This window comes from Anser cygnoides, chromosome 1, assembly GCF_040182565.1.
Source record: "Anser cygnoides isolate HZ-2024a breed goose chromosome 1, Taihu_goose_T2T_genome, whole genome shotgun sequence".
Taxonomy (NCBI): domain Eukaryota; kingdom Metazoa; phylum Chordata; class Aves; order Anseriformes; family Anatidae; genus Anser; species Anser cygnoides.
The window spans coordinates 87,000,422-87,016,137 of record NC_089873.1 but is presented as its reverse complement, the minus strand read 5'-3'; the positions used below and the strand labels follow the sequence as shown (position 1 = coordinate 87,016,137).

The 15,716-nt window shown below is 38.3% G+C and overlaps 1 protein-coding gene and 1 long non-coding RNA gene across 7 annotated transcripts in view; one reads left to right on the top strand and one right to left on the bottom strand.

Moving 5' to 3' along the window:
- HTR1F (5-hydroxytryptamine receptor 1F) overlaps positions 1-15,716 on the bottom strand; it is a 116,303-nt gene that overhangs the window by 74,481 nt on the left and 26,106 nt on the right. The gene's annotated exons all lie outside the window — the stretch shown is intronic.
- LOC106040061 (uncharacterized) overlaps positions 1-15,716 on the top strand; it is a 38,592-nt gene that overhangs the window by 802 nt on the left and 22,074 nt on the right. For 3 of the 5 annotated variants that reach the window (XR_010833260.1, XR_010833265.1, XR_010833262.1), the window contains exons 2-3: positions 9,125-9,219; positions 10,356-10,484. This is a non-coding gene — a long non-coding RNA (uncharacterized lncRNA). Of the gene's footprint in view, positions 1-5,263; positions 5,714-9,124; positions 9,220-10,355; positions 10,485-15,716 lie in introns of those variants that run through there. The other 2 variants (XR_010833263.1, XR_010833264.1) reach the window with 2 other exon arrangements.

Genomic DNA, 15,716 nt, shown 5'->3' with positions numbered 1-15,716 from the left:
TTTTATCGTTGAGTCTTTCAAGGCCCTTAACTCAATAAAAGATGTCTGTTCTTAAGACTCATCATTAATTCTAGGTCAAGGAATGGTTGCTACAGTGTTGTTAATATCAAGGTTGGCCCTAAGGCTAAGATTAAGGCACTGGACTGGAGATCAGAAAAGATTTTGTTGCTGTTAGACCCAGCAGGGCCTGTTATAACGTAAGTTGTTGCTAGATGAAGCAATTCATTCTGGTAAGCACTGGGATGAGCATGGACTGCTGTGGTATCTATACAGTTATATTTAGTTTAGGATTATGTTTAGCAGATGAGAAAAGCCAAGGTGGAAGAGAGGAGTTCACTTCTTGATTATGCAGGACAAGAAGAGTTTGGATGAGGAATGGCGAAGATGAGACAGATTGTTTATAACTAGCCATGGAATAGTGTGTGTATAGCTGAGGATATGGTTAATGCTAGTGTTGGGTTTATGGATTATGACTGAAGTGCCTGGGGAAATAAGTTTATTCCTAAATACCACAGGGCCCACATGGCTAGATGAAGGCAGTCCCAGGCAGGGTTTATGCTGTGGGAAAGGCCATTGCAGTTGGTTAGTGCCTTGGCTAGTACTGAAGACAGTAACATTTGAGGCAGAATATGCTCAAGGCTTGTTAGCGGCAGAGATAAAGTCGAGATTCCCAATCCCAAGGATGAGGGACAAGTCTGTCTGAGACACAGCAGAAGGAGGCAGAGGAGAAGGATGGTGGTAGGGCACGGAGGAAAGTCTGGTGAGAGTTGTATCTGCTACTCTGACTGTTGCATGGAAAATAGGAGAGAGGTCAGGGACCCCCTGCACATTTGAAACTTCTGGGGCTCCAGCACTGGCAGACTTGGAAGCCGAGCATGTAAGCTGCAGTGCTGGCTTCATGTATGCCTGTAGCTGATGCTGCTCTACGAACTAAGATTTATTGATGGGTGCAGCAGAACTCTTAGGATTTCTGTTAACAAAACCCACTGGCATACGGGTGCTTTTGCAGGAGGAAGACGCACTGCACTCTGGTTGAGGCAGCACTTGAGGCAAGGTTTACAGTTAAGGAGCTTGGCAGCAGGGTTTGACTAATTATGCTTATTGTTTCCTCCTAAGAGGTTTGCATGGTAGGTTAAGGGAAGGGTTGATGATAAAATAGAGCAGCTGGCTCCAGCTACACAGGAAGGACTGGGAGGAGGATAGGTGCAAGCAAGGGTGGATGCTGCTGGTAAGAGCAGAGCTTTCAAGGGAAGCTGATAGAAGTGGGAGAGAAAAAATGACTGGAAGAAGGAACATTGAGGGTGAAAAGTGGGTGGGAACAGACAAAAGCAACATGCAATTTCCTAGGGCTTTTATTTTCATCCCTGTCCTCCTTCCTGTCTTTAGGGCGCACCCTGACTCATAGCCTGTCCTCTCAAAAACCAAGCACAGTGCAAGCTACGTCCTTCTGTGTTGTTTACAGTAAATGCTTTGATGGCTGATTAGAGGACCTGGTCATTTTCAGCATCCTGAGAACACTGCACCCTCTTTTTCTCTAGTGCTTTTTAGCAGAAGGCAAAACACAGAAAACCTCTTTTCTCTCTCTCTCTCTTTTATTTTTTTATTTTTTATTTTTAAGGATGCTTTTGTTCTGAGCAGTTTAAGTGAATACTTTGTAAATACTTTTCTATTACGTGAATATTGGTCCTCGTCATTCACTGGAACAGGGATAATGTGTTAAAGTACCCGAAGTGTTAAAGAATTATCTAGACAGTGTAGTTGATAAAGAAAATCCTTAAAGGGCTAATAAATACATATATATATATATTTGTATATAGGTGAAGGAATGAAACACTAAGTGTAGCCAGCTGTTAATAAAAACAGTTGCTTCTGGAATGAATAAAAGAAGCAGCAAGATACTGACTGTGAAGCTGACATGATACTGCAATTTGAAAACTAATTCAGGAAAGAACAGAATTTAAATAACATTTGGATGCAACAGCAGGAAACAGAAGGAACAGGTGTTTAACAAGATTTTTTTTTTCAACTGTTTAACCTCTTTGTTAATGCCAAAACCCAAACTCTGTTGGACTCTGGCTTTATGTAGTTTCTGTAGTTGTTCTTTTGGCTGTTTCATGCCTCAGAGCATTTCTTCTGCTGTTCATTTTTCTCTAGGGAGCTGGGCCTCTATCTCTAAGTACTTTTGATCTCCATTGTATGTGTTGCTTCCTCTTCGGGAGTAAGTAGGATTACATGGCTGTGAATAAGGCCTGGCATTTGTTACTTTGCTCTGCAGGTTCACTGGAGCATCTGCAGGAGAGAATTTTAGATCTCCTTGCAAAACTGGATGAAATTTGTTGCCTAAGACCTAGAAACCAGGGAAGGCTTTTCTCTGTGATCATTGTAAAATATAAAAACATAAATAAGTGTTTTGCGGTGTTTCAGGTACTTCTGTAGTCTTCAGGGATATCTCTTAATAAAATAGGTCTCTCACTGCTGACAGCCTGCTGAGTGACTTGGAGTGCATAATACTGACGTGGCTTTACATCTTGGAAGAAGCTTCTGGTTTAAGCTACCTTTTAGCAAAGAGATCTTTCTCTCTAGCCTTTTATGTCAATTTCACACTGTTCCTTGGGTTTAGGAAGTCAAAAAACAACAACAAGAACAAAAAAAACACGCACAAAAAACAAAACAAAACAACCCCCCTCCCCCCCCCCCCCAACAACTCTATAGTGACATCTGTTTTAAAGAGGTGCCTTTTAATGTTATGAGTGTTTACTTAAATCATGACTTTAAAAAGTTCCTTCTTGAATTTCTGTGAAGGGTTCAGGGTCTGATGAGAAGAAATTATATACTGTTATATCTGTAAAAGCATTGGACAATAGACAGAGTAAATACTTAATGTCAGATTTTGCTTCTGTGTACCTCCCACTCCCTTAAGCGCACCCCATTAGACCTCTGCCTGGTAGGGACTTTTGCATACGTATCTCTAACTCTTTAGGCCTGTTCTCACAAAACTTATCCCATTAGCTGCTGCTTTTTGTTCTTATTATTCCTCCCACTTCTCTTCCTCATTGCTTTCTCACCCAGTGTGCAGTCCAACCTGCTGACTGATATTCCTCTTCCAACAAATTAGTGTTTTTGATGCTAGAATCTTTTTACTTCCCTTTCCTTGTTTTTATTTTTTTCATAATTAGATCTCCCCCCCCCACCCCCCCACAAATGCTGTTCAACTCTCCTTGATAATCTCTCTGTTCTCTGAATAAACAGATTCATCTTCTCACTCCATTCCAATATACGCGTATACAAGAACTGATAATCTCCTGCACCTTGCTCTCTCTGACCAGCCTTTCTATCCAGGGCAGGGTTAGATTTGCTGTCAGGTCGCTGAGTGCATCAGCACATTCTGTGACCTCTTTTTAAGCAGTTTGGCTGCCTGGGCCAAGAGCTATGACATTTGTTATCAGCTTATGGTATATTTTTAACTGGGTATTACTTGCTGGATGTTAGCTCCAGGGCTGCTGGTGACTTGAGTTTCCCTAATAGGAATCCCACCCCCCCCCCGCTTTTTTTTTTTTTCTGGTGACAGTGCACCAAGGACACACTTGATTGTGCAGGTTCCAAACAGATCTCCAGGATGTGGCCCTTTAAAGGAGAAAGCACAACTCAAAACTCAGATCTGAAGGGTCCATCACTGGATATGCTTAGCTCACAACTTCCCTCTTAGTCTTTAGCTTGAAGACATTTTGTGATCTGAAGTCAAAAGTGATCAGCAACATATGATAAAAGAAGATCTCTTAGGTAACATGATCCAAATCTTTGCAGCACTTTGCTTAAAACCAGTGTTTTGGACTTCATTGTTAAAGTCTTATGAAGTCTGAAAAAACGGGTTGAGTGTATGAGTCCATGTAAGCATTGGGCTTTATAGCAGCACAATCTGGAGACATGAAAGTGGGCAGTGAAACTGTCTCACCACCAATGAAGTATTAAAAAGCAGTATTTTAAAATTTCTTCCTCACAGACCTCATCCTGCTCTCGGACAGCATGAAAACATGTACTGCTCAGTATTTAAAGACATCTGCTGTCCTTGAGGCATGGCTGCTTTTGTGTGTAAAGTATTAGATAGTTCAATGTCCAACTCCATTGAAAAAGAACACAAATAAGTGAGGTGCATTGAATGGGCCCTTTTATTACTTCTATCCCATTTGCCAGTTTACAAGAGACTGTGTGTGTGGATCCTGGTACCTTCCTATCTGGCAGGATGGTTTTGAGGAGCTCAGACATGACAGTGATTCGACCCATTAAGCAAACAGATGCTTTGTAGAACTGATGTTACACCATTTCTCGCTCTAGAGAGTTGCTTTCTGTATGTTTTTTTTAAATTATTTTTTATGATCTTGATTAGTACTAATTGGTATATGATTGCCTCTAAAAATACTGTTCTATGAGGGAAACTAATTTCTGTTGTTACAGGAGCTAGTATTTATGAGAAAACAATGTAAAGCAGCCCTGTGTAAATGATGAAATAGGCCATTTTCTTCTGTTGTGATTTGTTTGTATCTGTCTGTATATTGTTTTCCTTGATAACTTGAATTGTAACTCCTACACCTGCAACTTACACCATATGTTTTAAATCATTTCAGAAGTAATGAATGGCTAGAAGACATCACAATTTTAATGAAAAGCCATTATTAGATGAGCGTTATAGAAGTTTTCTTTTCTTTTTTTTTTTTTTCTCTCCAGTTTCCTTTCAGTCACTATACTAAATATTCTCTTATGAAGAATTCACTGCTTATTTATACAGTAGGGTTGTTTCATTTGTGGTCTGGTCCTATTTGGAGAAGGAATCCACCTGCATACATTCCCCGAAGTTTCCCTTTCTCTTTCAATGTGTATTGCAATTACATAAAATTAAAAGCAGACATTTTAGATCTCAGTAAACATAACCAGAGGATAAATTCATCTTAAAAGCTGGCTAGGACACTAAAGTCACAATTCACATATTATTTTTGTCAGCAGCATGTTCAAACTACCAAGGCTCTTCTTCAAAATCGCAGCTGTGATATCTACAATAAATGAACTACAGGAAAGCTGCAGTTAGGTCATACTGCCTTGTCACTGCAGATGAAACAAACGATAATAGCATTACTGCATACTGTTTCTGCAGCGTGTTTTGTTCACTAAAAGCAATTGTAATGATTAATGGTGTCACAATAATGTATGCTGAATGCCTTTCTTCCTGCTCTGGGTGATTGGCTTAGGTAAGGAGCATGATGGGGTAGACCAAGCTCAGCTGGAGCAGTTTGGTCCCTGTTTTGTGGTGGGCAAGTACAGAGACAGGTGATGGAATTGGCTGGGAGGGGAGGACGGGAAATTGGCTAGGACCAGGTGGTTTTTGGGGGCTAGATGGGGAAGGGGAAGTTTTCTGAATGAACCAGCTGGAAAAGCTAAGGCCAGTATGCTGCTTTTCAGGGGGGAGGAAGAAATGCTCCAGGCTACCTATGTACAATTATATATGTCTTTATGAGTGGAAAGAGGCAAGTCTCCAGAGTTACACATTGTCAGTCATTGCTGCTGGTCAAGGGGAGGTGTTAAAATTAGGCTGCTGGCTGGAAGGCTATTAGGAAATCAGTTTGGGCATTTTACTGTGTTTTAGCAATCTAATTCTTAGAGTAACTCTTATGGGGCTTGCTGCCAATTATTTCAAACAGCTTGAAAAATGCTTCTGCCTAGGGTAAATACAATCAACCTGAGAAGAACTCAAACTGCTGCTTCAGAGCACTTGCATAAACATACGTTCCACATCTACAATTATGTGTTTTACAGAATGAAATTTATTTTAAGTGCTATTAGTGGTTTGGAAGGCTTATACTAGCCTCCTGCATGCACAGGCTATTTGACCACAGGTGTCTGATTCAGAAGGTCTGCAAAACATCTACTTTGCATGTTTGCAAGCAGTCCAGGAACAAATTGTTTGACAATGCTGTTACAAACCTGGGCCATATGTGACAAAGTAACAGAAGCCAGGAACAAATAAGAGTATTGTGTGTGCTAAGTGATTGCAATAGTAGGTAACTTGATGCGCAAAATGCACAGAAGTCCTAAAATTATGCCTTATGCTAAAGGTAAGAGACTGTTTTTATGTTGGCTCATCTTTTACTTTTTTGCTTGGGCTGAAGTGGTTTGTCTTAGCTTGAGGGATCTGTAGAGGAATTCCTGCCCTAACCCTGGGAGCTGTGTTGGTAGGTAAGCTGGCTCATGCTCCTTGCAGTCTGTCTCTAGCTGTAGCTAGTTGATGAGACCAACATTGGGGCAAAAAAGCTGAATGCTGAAAGGCACTGCAGATTTAATCTCAGGATTCAGAGGAAGGAGAAGGGAAAACTCAGAAAGGGCGTGTCATAGGTAAAAAGAACTCCTCTCTTACTCTTGGCAGGTAACCAAAAGAAATACCAGTGCTGAGGCTTAATACAGTATTAGTGTCATGCATGTGAATTTTGTTGGCTGTTCTAGTGCACCATTCAAGGATCTGTAGCATAGATTTAATTTTCTGTCTGCAGAAATTCTTAGGTGTATAAATCCCTATATAATGTGAATGACCTCTGTTTTAAAACAGTATGAGTTCCTTGTCCCAGCTGTCCTGTCTGGAAGGCTAATCCAGATTTTCATGCAGACAAGCATAAAGTTAAGTTTTTTTTTCTTCTAACTTCCAGTTTTGGTTGATTCATAAAATACTCTAAAATGTACAAAAGACAAAACCAATACAAATTTGAATATATAAAAATAGTACAGAATAAGATGAATGGATTCTTATCATGTAGTTGCTAATTGATCAATAGTGTTCATTTTGAGTAGGCACTCATGAAAAACCAAGACACTTGTTAAAAGAATCACTCCAAGTTGCCATTACTAGTGTATGATCTCTCAATTTTACTGCAGTTTTGTAGTTATTTCTGATGTCCTGTCTATAACTAGCATATTAATTTTTTAAATAATCTTTTATTTGGGAGGAAGAAGGAGCTAGATATACAAATGACACAGCTGCAAAAACTTGAAATTTTTCCCAAATAGTGCTTAAAATAGATTTATAATCAAACAAAAGCAACTATTCTGTTCCTGTGAGACTGACAAATTACAAAAGTTTACAATCCACACCTCCCTCAAATCTACATCTGATAAGCTTGCAGAGACTAAACACAAAAGTTTACCCAAGGAATATCAAACTGCAAGGGATGCCGAAGGGGTGTGGGGGGAGCAGGGGAAGTGATGGTCTCTCCTTTGTGAGATGCACAAAAAGAAAGCAGCAAAATTCTACACCAGAAGCTATAAAATTTAAAACTACTTCAGAAAAGGATTGTTACATCTAACTTAAGTCTCTGTAGAAGAGCCTTGCCAAAGAAAGAAGAGGTTCAAACAGAATTGGAACATGCAGGGATGTGAGCTCTAATCGTAATTGTTTGCTCCTTCAGAACCTTTATGCCATCTACTTTCCTCAGTATTTCTGTGGTGAAAGACACCAGTGGTATTCTGAACTGTTACCCATGTGATTTCTGAAGACAATGGTTGCAAAGTCTTTTGATTAAAACTAGCACTAACTAAACAACATCATTGCTGCCCCTCGGACATGTACATGTAGATGCACTGATGGTAGGAGGAGGTGCACAGCGAAGGGTACTAGGCAAACAAAGCCTTGTAAGGAAAAGTTCATCTGAAAACCAAAGAATTTTACCTAAGCATTATGAATTCAAATTCACAGAAAGCTAGAGAATAACTTGTTGCATACAAAATTGATATTTGAAGTACTGGAATGAAATGTTTGCACTGAAAAGAAATGCTGTGCAGGAATTTCTTGCAGGATTTTTTGAAGGAGTAATGTAAATAAAGACTATTTGCTCATTAGCATGGAAACTAAGCAATGAAGAGATGGGATTCAGCAAATATCAAATGTCAGAAACCCTGTATATAAAAGCCATCAAAGCAGCAATATTATCTTCTTGCAGTATGTCATATGTGCATCTTGGTTGATGAACAGCTAATTAATCTCATAGGCTAGAAGCTTAACAAACCACCACCAACAACAACAAAAAACAAACACAAAGCAGCCTGGATGAGCAATCTTTACACCTGGAAGAGAATACATTGTACAATTAAAAGTTTTTTCAGATCCATGCACAGCCAGGCATCCTTTATGCTTAGTGTAGTGTTTGATTCTCATATTATCCTTCCATTAAATGAGTTTTAAATTCTGATTGTTTTTCAAAGTTTTTTATGATAACTCTTCTGTAAATCAGCTGCAATGATCTCTATACTGTATTCAGTGTCCAAGGCAAACTCAGTCTGTAACCAAGAATATTTTTACTGTAAAGGGTCCTTTTACTTGGTTAACTTATCACAACCTTTCAAGTTGGATGTAATACAGGAGGACCACAATTTTAAAACTATTTTAATCCACCCATTTAAAAGTAGTAGTTTCTACTTCTAATGATATTAAAGTCACCAATATGATGTGAGAAATTCCAGGGAAGAGATTAATTTTGTTAAATGTAGATGTGTGCAATGCTAATATCTATTAAATATTTATTTTTTTTGCCTTCCATTTATATTCAGTAGCCCTTCTAGGGTGCAGTGTTTTGTATCTGAAAATTAAACTTTTAAGAGGTGAGAGGAATTATGCTTTTTTTTTCATTGGCTATAATGAGAACGTAGGATGACCTGCTCAGATGTAAATATCTAAGTTACCTATGAAAATCTTGCTCCAAACAATGACGCCAATTGATACAACTTCATAAAAACAAATATTTGGCGTGCTCTAAAGTGGATCAGCAGTACCACTTGGAAAATCTCACCTACTAAAATCAGTTCTGCATGTGCACATCCTCAGTAAGAATGTGGGAATGGGGCAATTCCTTTATAACGTACTTAAATCTAGAACCCACCCAGCAGTGATGTTGCTAGGTGACTCATATTATTGGCATGGATATTGACTGAAGCCTACTGCAGGAGTTGAATATCTGAGATTCTCTGTTGGGGTTGAGTAGACCTTCACAGCTCAGACCAAAGAGAACAGACCTGTGCACAGCAGCAACTCTTAATGACAATCAAGACCTGTTAGAAATGAAGTCTTTTATGGGCTCTTTATTTATTCCAGGAGTCTTCAGTTACTGAGTATTGCTGTAGTTACCAGAGTCCTGGAAGACTGTCCTTGATGACCAAGATGTCCTTGATGACACATCTTTTTTGAAGGTATATGTTAAACTAAAATACAAAATCTACATTATTTAGTTAGGCCATGTCTCATGTGGGAACTTTATGAAGAGGATATAGTCCTTTCCTGAGCTACACACTTTACTCACAGCTCTGTGCCAAATATGAAACTGCCATGGGTTGACTACTATTTTATCATCTTGAAAATTTAATTTTCAAATGAGAACAAGAGAAACCCAGCTCTCTGAGGGCTTTTCATCTTTCGGTTCCCTATTCTCCCTTTTCCCTGTTCATCTATTAAAGAGTGAAAAAGGGACCAGAAGAGCAGAAGTCATTAGGATATTAATCCAGCATGTTAGCATTACTACCATTTAGCAGTTGAAACAATTATTATTGCAAAAGACTGTGTAGTCTGGTATGATGTGCCAAGGTCTTAAAATTAAAGCTAGCGTACTTGGAAAATAAAGCAAAAGAATTATTCATCTTAAATTCCTCCCGCTGGTATACTGCAGTTTCTGACTCCACGTCCTTCCAGGGTGGTAGAGACTACTTCTCTAAGCACCATGTTAAAACAAAACCTAAAATCCCATGACCACTTTTGGTTGCAAATTTGAAATGTTAGCCCCAGTTTTATTTCTCTTTGTATTGAAAACCAGGGCAAACATACTCTAAATTACAATTAGAGGAGCCATAGCTGAAACAGTGCCACACTCCACCTCTGATAAATCAGAGGTCAAAAAGCATAAAGATATTGCTTTTTCCCTTGCAAGAATCTTGTAATTAGTGTTTCCAGCTCATAACAGTAGTAGTAGTGCACAGACTAAATGATTTAACAGTTAATAAAATAGTGAGTATGTCCAAACTGCCTGGTACAGATAAACAAGTTACATCAAGTTCTTGCTTGGTTTTCTTAGACTTGTATCTAAAAGGCCTGTTCTTGTGAAATTTGTGTAGGAGTGGTGTAGTATTTAAAACTCCAAGGGAAATTTGAAAATCCTGTCCTATAAGCGTGCTGAAGTTCATGATTTAATGCAATGCCATGAGAGAACCGTAAGGTACTGGTGTACATCAAAGTGAAAATTTTAGGTCTTTAGTTATGCATTTAGATACACTATTAATATGTTATGTGGATCCAACAACAAAAAGTGCTTTATCTTCTTCTTTGAATATGTGAGGCTCAGACAGCACCGAGAACTGTATTGCAGTGGACTTAAAAACAAGATTTTTCACAGTGAAATAAGTGGCAGCCAAGCAAGGGGATGTCAGGACAGGACTGGAGGTAGGGTAGAAGAGGTAAACTCTAGGTGAGTGGTGCGTTGATGCTTTCTGTTTGGATGACTCCCTGCTGCTTTTCCTTGCTGCTTCTTCTGGAAACTAATGCTTTCTCTCACCCTGTTTCTGGGATGAGCTGGCTATGAGGAGCAGAGAAAACCCTTCCATGGGACAGGAGAGTTCAGTCTTTATTTTCATGGGGTTAGACATGAGGGATGCAGCTTGCTCTGGGTATGGTCCCTGTGCTTGGGGCAGTCCTAGCACCACCTCAGCAGCTCCTGTGTCCTTGTGCCACTCCTCAGCATTTTAGTTGTTAAAGTAATTTTATACTTCTTAGAGAATGTTGCAGAAAGGTGGAAGAAAACTGCAAAGACCTGCAGTGGATTTGGAGAATCTAAAGACATTTGAAAATAATTGAATCAAAACACGACCACCTCAAGGTCCCTTCCTTAAAGGTTTTGTTATTGATCATTTATCTGAGAACTAGACACACAGATGGCACTAATCCCCTCCCGAATGTATACTGCAGTATAAACATTCCATTCAAATAATATATTACAATAAATAACATACAATTTTCCCACAAAGTTCAGTCTCTCTGTACTAAAAATTGATGTATTCATTTATTAATATTTAATGTTTCTGCTGTGTAAGCTCCAGTGGTAGTTTTCTGTAGGCAATTTGTCTTTTATTTACAGGCATGTATAATTGTACATGACAGCAGGAACATAAAAATATTTGCAGATAAATATTACTCAAAAATAAAATCTCCCCAATTTAAAAATATTCAAGGATGTTGAGGGATATATTTTAAATGTTAACTAAAGAACAGCTAAACATTTTTCAAATTGTCCCATCTGGTGCAGCTGTAAATAACAATCTGTCTGCTTTAAACCATCTTTTGTTGGCTGTGTTAGCAAATGTTAGGATTATTTGGTATTAACTGACAATTTCATCTTAAAGTACATTCATGAAGTTCCACAGTGTTGACAGTAGTACGTATATCATTTCTTGCAGATTGATATGGTACTGAGAGAATCTTTGTGCAAACATGTTTAAAGCACTTCATCTTTATGTTTGAAGATATTTATTTGGATAGAGTTAGAGATATTTATCACCATCTTTACTTTGATCCTCCTTTCTGCAAAAAGGCAATAAGCTGAAAAATTAATGCATCTGGAGAAGTAGGTAAGGCAGTTTCATCTGCCACTGAGAGTAATCACTTAGGCATGAAAGATTGGCTGACTTCTGGATGTGAGTGGGTACAACAATGATGTCTTGCAGACATTACGTGTCACCTAGTGGTCTTTCATCAAAGGAGAATTTACATTTACAGGTGTTTCCTTTCTTCTAGACAACTGGTGTGTAATATGATTATAATAATTATTATGAAAAGCTGATATCATTACAATAAAAGTAGGTAATTATTACAGATACCAGTATATGTTACTCCATATGAAAAAGAAAGGGGGGGGGGATCAGTTCGCTCCTGTTGATAAGCACTTGAATATTGATATGAGACAGGCAGAGATTTCCAACCTGTTTCAAATTAAAATCAACTTTGGCACTTGGCCCACTGGTTTGGACATAATATTCTTTACCATAAGATAATTGTTCTGAAGCTGGAAATGTAGGCGCTAAAATACGCTTTGTTTATTAAAGGACAAAAATGAATTAATGGTCTAATTTTCTCTTCCCAAGCCCTGGAAAGTTTTGTCCCTGAAAATATTTTTTCATGTAGTTTAGTAATGTGAAGGTGCTACAAGTATACAGCAAAGGGCAGAGTGAAATACAAGTGAAAGACAGCACCACTAAGTCCCAGGTACTTCAAAAGTTGTGCTGAAAAGAGACTTTCTCTATCATCTCCCACTCCAATATAAAATTGCTGCCTACTAGTTATGTTATTTATGTGTATTCAAAGTCATAGTTACTAGCTTACTTTTAAAGCTGATGTTTTAACTGCTTGCTTTGGTGTGCAAGCCCAGCAGAGGAGATGTGCTGACGGTGAACCAGATCCAATATTTTCTCATTTATCTTAAAAAAAAAAAAAAAAAAAAAAAAGTTGACAGGAAACAAAATGCCCAAGTGTCAGTGAATCAATTTGGCCAGAGGATTCTTTGTTAATGGTAATTATGCGTGAGAAGAACTTTGCTTGATTGTCAGCTTGAGTTTGTAGAGCTGGCAGATTGCAGAAAACAAAATGAGTTTAACTTGCAAATAATGTATACTTGACACGGGAATAACTGACAGACAAGAATTTATAAAGTTCCTGCCTGCTGCTTTTATGGCCACTTTATAGGCAGAACTATCATTTATATGGAAGGAAAAAGTACTACCATGCTCTCCTGCTGTGACTGAGCATTGTGATTGAGCAAAACCTGGTTAGAATGGGATGCTCAGGTCCAGAACCCCTTCAAAAGCAATGTAGTAAAACCTGTTGACAAACAGCCTGTCCCTTCTGTGGAGCAGAAGTGCAAAAAAACAGCTTTAACATAAGTGGCTTAGTGTCTGTGAAGTAGCCAGATTTAAGATTTTTTTTAATCAGATGAATGTAAGAATTTTCTTAAAGTTGAATCTTTTCCCCATTTGAATAACTAGTCTCACATAAGCGGGAAGAACTTCATATGGAGACTGTGAAAACAAACAAACAAAACCACCCAAACCCCTCCTGCATGTGGGATCTAAGGATAACAACATCCTGGCATCCCTCCAGAGCCCTTTTACATTTCAGCTAGGGAAGAAGTGGAGCGGGTGCTCCTGGGCTTTGCAGAATCCCCCGCTCTCTTGTTTCTCTTTTTAACTCAGGTTTGTAGAGTTTTTTCAAATGCTGCTCAATACCTCAAACTGATATTCTGAGGATGAGAAAAAATGCTAGCAGATTTTATTTCCAACGTTTTTTTAAAAAAAAGTCTGTTATCAAACTGAATTGCATAACTATATATCCATTTTTGTAAAGGCAAAATGCATTAGAAGTCAGTAGAAAAGGGAATTGGTTTTAGGAACAAATAAATACGGGTTATCTCTGAAATGTCTTTGTTCAGTGACTGTTATATGGAGTCCAATTGAAATGTATGTTTGTTCTGTAGGGTTTTTTTTCTGTGCTTTCAAGAATGAAGGAAGTTAGATTTGACTAAAAGGAGGAATTACGGAACTGGAATTTATGATACATATATTTGCAATTGCTACTTAATAAGATACATTCAGAAGTAGTGAAGATGTAATATACTCTGAAAATAGTAGACATTGCAGAAAATTGCATGGCAAAAATGGATTAAATTGGATTTAGAGCCATCCATTACTCACTGGAAATGAACTTAAAAGAAGATGATACAGCTTGGCATACAAAATAATTATTTTAAATGTGTATATGCAGTAAAAGGTTGTGTTAGCATGTGTGCAACAGCTTCGGTGACCTTGGCTGGTAGGGGATGGGGGAATTTTGCCTTCAGACTACTGCAGGCTAATTGGCACTGCAATCCAATTTTCCAAAAATTTATTTAACGTTACTCTGTTTGCAGAATCCTTTTCCTCCTAGACTGATGCAAGGTTTTTTTAATATGAAACCTTAGATTATGTTTGTGAAATATGTGGTTTAAACAGGTATATTGGTGCAAATGTAAAAAGGGATTTACCAAGGTGGTGTGTCAGTGGCAAAAAAAAAAAACATCTAAATGTCTGAACAATTCACAAACAAAACATGTACTTAGGTTTACTTAAGCCTGTTGAGGGAATATCCCACTCACTCCAAACCTGAAAAGCATAGAAGTAATCTGAAAAGTCTTGGGCCTTCTTTTCTGTTCTTATGTTTCAATAGTATCAATAGTTCGTTTTGGCTTTGATAGCCTTTGAATAAACTCTGCTGAAGTTTTAAGGTAATGGATTGAGGGGAAATCCTTGGTTGCTTTTCCTTAAACGTGTGTCTGCTCTGGGCAGCATGGATGCAGTCAATTATGAGTGCTGAGCCACAGAGAAAATTCAGCTGTTGTAAGAGAAGGCAGAGCATGGCTTCTCCATTTTCTCTCTCAGCTCAAGGAAAAACTGGCAGAACTGGAAAAGTGCATACTGTGCTGGTTTGTCCAAAATAAAACTGTCTTGTGAGAGAATGTGTACCTCGTGTGGGGAGTTGTCAGTGTGTGTACACATATATTTTGCTGGAGTGAGACATATGCAAAATGGAAGGTAGTTAAGCTGATTGATAATATTAATGTGACAAAAGATTGTTACTACTCCATGCTGGAATATTATCTAACAGGCACAGTGAAACATCTAGGACATCATCGAGGAATCACAGAGACTTGATTAGAGAGAAACTGATAGAAAAAAGGACTCGAAACACTCTTTCTTCTACCTGCCTCAGGCAAATTTGTCACTAAACCTTTTTTTCCAGACTGTGATCAGTCTCCATTTCTAACTAGTTTTGTGCCAGTTACTCTCTTTGGAAGATTGTTCCCAAACTTTGTTGCCTTGAAGGTAGAAACATTTTTCTAACTTCAGGATGTTTGCTCTCATGTCAAAATTGCCCTTTAGCTGTTTTCTTTTTTTTTTTTCTTTTTCCTTCCCTTTTCTGGTTTTTACTTTAGTGATACATTTGCAGACAGAACAGAACCCTTGTCCTTCTCTCAGCCATTATTTTGGCAAGCTGAAACAGTCTTTCAGCAACCTCTTTGCAATTATATAGTCATTTAAGTCTTGTTCTTTCAGAATTCTGCTGTGAAAATTATTTGGTCTCAGAAGACCAAATAAGCTCCTTAACAATCCCCCTAACCTGATTCCTGTCAGCCATTCTGCCTTTTGTTCCATGCTCAACATCTCCTTTGATTTGAAACGAGGCAGAGTATTTACTTAATTTTTTGTTGTACCTAGATTACCTTTAATCTCTTCCATTTTTTCCTGCATAGCAACTCTGTTTTTCCTGTTTGTTTTAATATCCCTTGCAAAGCCTAATTTTCACTGTATGTCTGCATTTCTTCATCTCTAACACTCAGCTCTCGTGGCTGCTCAGTACTTTCTTGGTTCTGCATACCTAGCATGTTTGTGTTGCTGCTGCTCATCTTACTGGGCAAGCCTCTTTACACATTTAAAATAGTGATTTAGTATTTAGACAAGGAAAACACACTTCCTAAATGCAGTGCTATACTGTACTTCCAGATAGGTTACTTTAGCCCCTTGCTTTTCCTATCTTGAAAGAAGTTCTTAGAAGACAGACACAACCTTTTCCTTGCTTAGCATTGTCAAGTATCCCATCTTGCATGTATATGTTGGCC